The sequence below is a fragment of the Myxocyprinus asiaticus genome, chromosome 14, assembly GCF_019703515.2.
Source record: "Myxocyprinus asiaticus isolate MX2 ecotype Aquarium Trade chromosome 14, UBuf_Myxa_2, whole genome shotgun sequence".
Lineage (NCBI taxonomy): Eukaryota > Metazoa > Chordata > Actinopteri > Cypriniformes > Catostomidae > Myxocyprinus > Myxocyprinus asiaticus.
In genome coordinates, this window is record NC_059357.1 from 1,698,679 (window position 1) to 1,705,838 (window position 7,160).

At 43.3% G+C, this 7,160-nt stretch overlaps 1 pseudogene; it reads right to left on the reverse strand.

The window, feature by feature from the left end:
- Nucleotides 1-230: 230 nt before the first annotated feature.
- On the reverse strand, nt 231-5,556 carry LOC127451471 (nuclear factor 7, ovary-like; annotated as a pseudogene).
- Between the last annotated feature and the right edge of the window lie 1,604 nt (nt 5,557-7,160).

Consider the following 7,160-nt stretch of genomic DNA (forward strand, 5'->3'; position numbering starts at 1 on the left):
TAATAGATGAATTTATCGTTATGATTTACCAGTGTTGAAGTATTACATTTGTTGTAGGCTATTAGAAAATGTCAAAGCCTCTTTTTATTCGTAAAAAAATTAAGATGTTCTTAAGAAAATATTTGAGAACTTCTTGTGAATTTTTAGGAATGTTCCTACGAACTTCTTATAATTTATCCTAAGAACATTTTTGTGAATCTGGCCCCTGATTTAACTGTGATGTTCTGTTATTACAAACAGTTTACTGGTAAAATCCTCAGAGGAGTGACATCATAACTACAGAACAATGGCAAGAGAGTGTGTGTAAATGTGTGTTTGAATGTGCGTAGATGTGTGTTAGTTACAGGATCAGAGAATGACACTTTTCCTCCGTCATAATCCAGATGAACTCTCACACACTCAAGTTTCTGTGTGACATGAAACACAGTGGAGGAAAACCATAATAACAATCCAGTCTTATAGTACTCAGCACCCCAGACATCAGTGTTAAAGAAAACTCTTCCCTTCCTCTGGTTTGATGCTGTAGTTACTCCAACAATCCAGTTATTATTGTCTTTAACCTCCACATCCCAGCAGTGTGTTCCTGAGTTAAAACCCTCTGAACCCAGAACACACTCAAACCAGTCAAATCTCTCTGGATTATCAGGTAATGGTTGTCCATTCTCGCTGAATCTCACACTGGTCAGATCATCAGACAGGATCAGAAGTGGATGTGCAGTGTTTGGATCCAGAATCACAGGAGCTGATGAGAGAAAACAATCAACAGATGCTTTTATTCTCATGTTCATATAATCATCAAGAGTGAATCATATACAGATTATTATGAATTATAAACGTGTCATATTGATGAAACACTATCAGATATTTTCTGTGATTATTGTCAGTGTTGTTATAAGTTCCCTATCTGTCACTCACTCGACGTTGTGTCGATGTAGTGACACTAGGGGTCACCATTGGGAGCCCCAGACACCTCTGATCTTTGAGAAAAGGCCAGTGGGAATTGGCGAGTGGAATTTGCATACCACTCTCCCTGACATATGGGTATAAAAGGAGCTGGCTCGCAACCACTCATTCAGATTTTTTCTTCGGAGCGGAGCGGTTATGTTTCAGCGAGCTGAATTCCTCTGCCGGTCCATTCATCTCTGACGAAGTGAAGCTGTTGGATTTATGGCGCATTACAGCGGTTTCTCCCCCTCGTGCACCAGTTGAGTGCAGAGAACACCCCTGGGCGCTTCAACAGCCTGAAAGGGTATATTCTCCTAATAAAAGAGTATATTTTCTATCTAAAATAGCGGCACTGACGGAGAGCGTCTTTTTAAAGATGCCGTCAGTCAACTGGGAAAAGAGCAAGCTCTCCCCGGTTCAGAGCATCTCTTTTCTCGGGTTGGAGTTAGACTCAGTCTCCATGATGGCACGCCTCACGAGCGAGGGTGCGCAGTTTGTGTTGAACAATGAGTAAAAGTTTTTTGTTTTTTTTAAGGTTAGGGATTTATGTTTTTATTGTATTTGTTCTTATTTGTATTGCTATTTATGATCCAATGTACTTTTCAATGTAAATGCACCTTGAGTCCAAAACAAATTTCCCTCTGGGGACAATAAAAGTGTATTTCATTTCATGAACTGCCTGAAGTCATTCAGACACGGCGGTCCCACTGAAGCAATTTCAGAGGCTCCTGGGCCATATGGCATCCTCGGATGTGGTCAACCTACTCGGGCTGATGCATATGAGACCGCTTCAGCACTGGCTTCAGACTCGAGTCCCGAGATGGGCATGGCGCCACAGGGCACATAGCGTGGTCATCACGCCAGTCTGCCACCGCTTGTTCAGCCCTTTGACGGACCTTGCGTTTCTGTGGGCAGGGGTCCCCTTAGTGCAAGTGTCCAGGCATGTCTTGGTTACGACAGACGCCTCCGAGCATGGAAGACCTAAGTGGCCTACCACCCATGGTGGTAGACACGATCACTCAGGTTAGGGCTCCCTCTATGAGGCGCGAGGAGGCTGAATCCTCCCAGACCGCACCTCATCCCCTCATGGGATCTCTCCGTGGTCCTGTGGGGCCTGCGGGGAACCCCATTTGAGCCCCTGGAGTCAGTTGAGTCAGCGATACGTGCCTGGAGTTCAGTCCGGAATACTCTCACGTGGTTCTGAGACCCCGACCGGACTATGTGCCCAAGGTTCCCATGACCCCATTTAGGGATCAGGCGGTGAACCTGTAAGCGAAGCTGCCCCAGGAGGAAACAGACCCAGCCTTGTCATTGCTGTGTCCGGTGCATGCTTTGTGCATCTACTTGGATCGCACGCAGAGCCTCAGACACTGAGCAGCTCTTTGTCTGCTTCGAAGGACAGCGGAAAGGGAGCGCTGTCTCCAAACAGAGGATCGCCCACTGGGTCATTGACACCATCGCTTTGGTATATCATGCCCAGGGTGTGCCGCCCCCCTTGGGGCTTCGAGCACACTCCACCAGGAGTGTGGTGGCCTCCTGGGCCCTCACCAATGGCGCCTCTTTAGCAGACATCTGTAGAGCAGTGGGCTGGGCAACACCCAATACCTTCGCGAGATTCTGCAATCTCCGGGTTGAGATGGTTTCGTCCCATGTGTTGTCAGGTACGAACAGGTAAGTCTGCGGGACAACTGGCCGGGTGTACCACTTGCATACAGCGCCTTTCCCCTCCTGGAGGGGGAGATGTGTGCTTTTTACCCCCCAGCCGAATTCACGAGATCGTGGTCCCTGGATGTCCTTCCTCCTTATCCCTGTGGCAGGCGAATTCACAGAGAAATTAGTTGCTGGCCCAGTACGTGTGCTAATAGGCCCTGTACTGGGGTCGGTGCTCCACATGCGCTGGTTGCCTGTATGTAACCCCGTGTGATGTATCTTCTGCTAGACAGTTTCCCTGTTGGTAAACCCGCGTCTTTCTTGGGCAGAGTCCCCTTCTGCCACCAGTCGCCGTGTTTGTAGATCTCCGTCCCCTCTGGGTAGGACCTACCATGGAGACTTCCCCACATGTGACACTGCCGACAAGACTCGGTAAGACCATGTGACATATTTCCACACAATTACCTCCCCTTTGGGCAGGGTGTGATCTCCGCAGTGTCTTCCCCTTGGCAATGGACACCCTCCGACATGGACACTTATGGCCCCCAGCTGAACGATTTCCACTCTTTTTTGGGGAGAAAAAAGAAGAGAAGAGGCCACGGCTGGGGTGGCCTGTCCCCATTTTGGGCAGTCGACTTGTCCCCGAGGTGCGGGGGACCATACGACGCTTGTAGGAGTGTTGGGGGAGGTTACATGACTGCCAGGTGTGCTGGCTATGGGGCACGCATTGGTCTCGCACCATCAGTCCACGTAACACAGTTCAGTTAGTTGTGGCGTTTCGTATAGGGAACCCTAGTGTCACTACATCGACACAACGTCGAGTGAGTGACAGATAGGGAATGTCCTGGTTACTTTCGTAACCTTGGTTCCTGATGGAGGGAACGGGATGTTGTGTCCCTCCTGCCACAACACTGAACTACACGCTGAAATGGCTGGGACCCTGTCTCAGCTTCTCAGCACAAAACCTGAATGAGTGGTTGAGAGCCAGCTCCTTTTAAACCCGTATGTCCGGGGGAGTGGCATACAAATTCCACTCTCCACTTCCCATATGCCTTTTCTCAAAGATAAGGTGTGTCTGGGGCTTCCAAGAGCGACCCCTAGTGTCACTACATTGACACAACGTCTCGTTCCCTCTATCAGGGAACGGAGGTTATGAAAGTAACCAGGACGTTACACACTCATGTTTTATTATCAGTGTTTAACAGTGAATAACAATACAAACATTAAAAATGTGCTTCAGAAATGTGAAATGAACATCTCATGTCAAGATATACTAATATTTTGTGATTCTTATATCAATATTTTTTATTTTTTAGATTTAACTGTAACTGTAAATATTTTGTGTATCAAACTCTGTCTAATCTTTGTTCATTTTAGTGGGTCTTGGTGGTCTGTATATTGTTTTAAGATTAGATTTTATTAGTCATTTTATTATTGTCATATTTCTAAAGCTCTGTGGTTGAGCAGCTCTTTCTGTGCTGGTAAAGTTACTTTACATGATCTGAACAGACACTCATCATTGTGTTTCTTGTGTCTCCTCTGACCTTCAGGACTCTTGTGTGTATTTCAAGGAAAGTCTTCCAATATTTACTGTGAATTGCTCGTGAAAATGTCTCTCAATGAACCTGAATTCACAGACACTCTCAGTGTGCGAGCAGAGATGTTTTGTGGACTCACTCTTGTGGACAATGTCTTGCATCTTCTTCCAGACTCTGAATGTCAGGTTGCCCAAGTAATGTGGCACATTAATGAAAGCTCCAGAAGTCATCTGTGGATCCGGCTGTGAGCTCTGGACTCTGGAAGAACATTCAGGAGTCAGTACTGCAGTGACTTTGACTTCACAACCATAGAGAGGAGACACTTACCTTTCCATTGTCACATTAAAGTTCTGCAAAAGACAAAAAAACACTTGATGATCTCCTCAAATGATCAATAAGAGCAGAAATCAATGATGAGAGTTTGACTGTCACCTTTAGAAATGAGACATCGTCATTGGCTTTCATCATTTCCTCCATGTCTTTGATTGTGTGTGAAAGAGCTGAGATGTGTGTGTTCATCTCCTCAAGCTTCTTCTTCATCATCTGACTCTTCTGCTCCTCTTCCTGCTCTCAGTTCAGTGATTGTAGCTTCTTCTTCATCTCGGAGAAACTCATGAAGCTTCTTAAACTCCTCTTTAATCTGACGCTCTGTGTGCTCAGCTTGAGTCTGAAATCACATCAAATTCACTTCAATCAGCTCTGCATTCACACACATCACATCATTTATCACCAAATGTGTTTGATTGTTGATTCTGTATCCTCACCTTGATGTGTTCAACTGCATCATCAAACTCTCCTCTAATGTTTTCTGTGTGTTTGAGTTTCTCTTGTAAAGACTTCAGTGCTGTATTGAGTTTCTCCTACAATTTAACAAAGTGAAAATCTGTGAAACTGCAGCTGCTGAGAGATTACTATGATATGTTCATGTATGTAATACATATTAAAATGGTTCAGGAAAATATTGTGTACATGAATGTTCTGATTTCTCTTTTTAAAGCAATTGAACCTTCTTTGTAAATGAAACAAGATAAATTTGTCATACCTTGTAAGATGGAATAGCTTCACTGATGGGGAGAAATTTGTGATTGGTATGTTTTTGTGAATCTCTGCACACTAAACACACCAGCTGTTTATCGTCCAGACAGAAGAGTTTGAGTTTCTCACTGTGTAAACTGCAGATCTCCTTCTCATTTCTCTCCTTCACAAACAACTCGCATAAATTCTTCAACACCAGATTGCGAGGAGGTTCATCTCTTGAAGATCTTCTCCTGCAGACAGGACACTGCTGAGTTCTCTTGGTTTTCCAGAACTGTTGAAGACACTCTTTACACACACTGTGACTACACGACAGAACAACAGGATTCTTGTAGATTTCACAGCACACGGGACAAGAATGTTCTTCTACAGATAGTGAATCCATTTTCACTGTTTATAAAAGCTCCAACGATCTGAACTTTACTTTCACTTTCTGAATGTTGCTTTCAATAATGAATAATCATCAGAATCACCAAAGATCTGCTGTCAACTCTGAGTCCATTAAAAAATAATCTTCTCAAAAATCCTTTTGAAAGTGTTTCCTTTTGTTCTATACTGATTGTTGATTCCTTTATCGTCCAGAAAATTGTCCTTATGAACGGAGAGAGAGAAATAATAAGTCAGTCATGGTTATGTCAGGTTGGATTTTCTAAAAAACCTTTGGACTTAATGATACTCTGACCCATATAAACACTCTTATTTTATTGGTAATAAAACTGCTTCATCCTCAGAGGAACTGATTACAGTGAAAGGCAGTTCGGGCGGGGCATTCACACTGGCCTGTGATGATCAGATCCTCCATTTAAATACGCAAACAAAGCTGATAAATTTTTTTAGCATTCCCCACTGGTATGCCTACATACCTTCATAGAGCTAGTATCTTGCATTTGCAGTCTACAGGAACGACAATGATTTCAAGCTCGATTATTCTTACTAGTAGAGTAGAGATGGCGCTGGGAAATATAATTGAGCTTGAAATCATGATTGCCAAGGAGACTGCTGATGTCAAGATTTATTGTAAAAAAGGACTTGATTGGTGGATCAGCTTAGTCGGACTTAGCTTAGTGCCATCAGTTTCGCTCCCGCAGCTCCGTGCACATTTAGAGAGAAACTCTGTACACTTTTGAAAATAATAATGATAGTAATAGTAATAATAAATATAGCTCCAAGCAGCAATTATCAGGTTTCAAGCACCGTAGGGCCTTTAAGCCCATGTTCTGGACTATATTAGGCATTTCTCAAACATTATGCAAAAAAGACAATGCACAAATTGCATACAAAATGTGAACTCAATCGGAAAAGCGGTAATGTTGTTACATCCACTTTAAATTTTGTCATTGTTATAGTGCCACCAATTGGCCAAGCTCCATTTCTTTGTATGTTTGTCCTCAGAATGAGCCCTTACATAAGTGTGCCAAATTTCGTGACAATATCTCATTCCGTTTAAGAGTTATAGCTATTTAAGTAGCAGTGGCTGAGTCAACTACTTATATTTTGCATGCCGTCAACATGTAAAATCGAAAGTTTTTTAAAAAAATTATAATTATTCATAAATAGACTCCAGAGAATCTTGTGGCACTTGTTTCGTTGGGGTTGAGCAAAAAACCTAGGACTAGTTTGCAAGAGTAGGTTTTTAACGTGATCTCAAATATTTAATGAACATTTTGTTGGACGGTTTGGTTCTTGAGGCAAAGTTGTTCACAATGAGAAGAGCTATCATATGATATGAATTACTTGTGTTTTTTTTAAACACTGCGTTATATACAACCATTAACACGCACAAAAATTGTGATAGCGCCACCCAGTGGCCGATTTTTAAAAAACTTTGCACAGACCTCTTAGGCCAAGAGTCAAATAGGTCCACCAAGTTTCATTCCGATCGACCTTTGTTAACCTTGTCTAATAGCTGCTGAAAGCTGATTGGCCGATGGCGGCCATGTTTTTAAACATATGCAAATATCCTCATAGACATGGATGGAACATGAGAGAAAG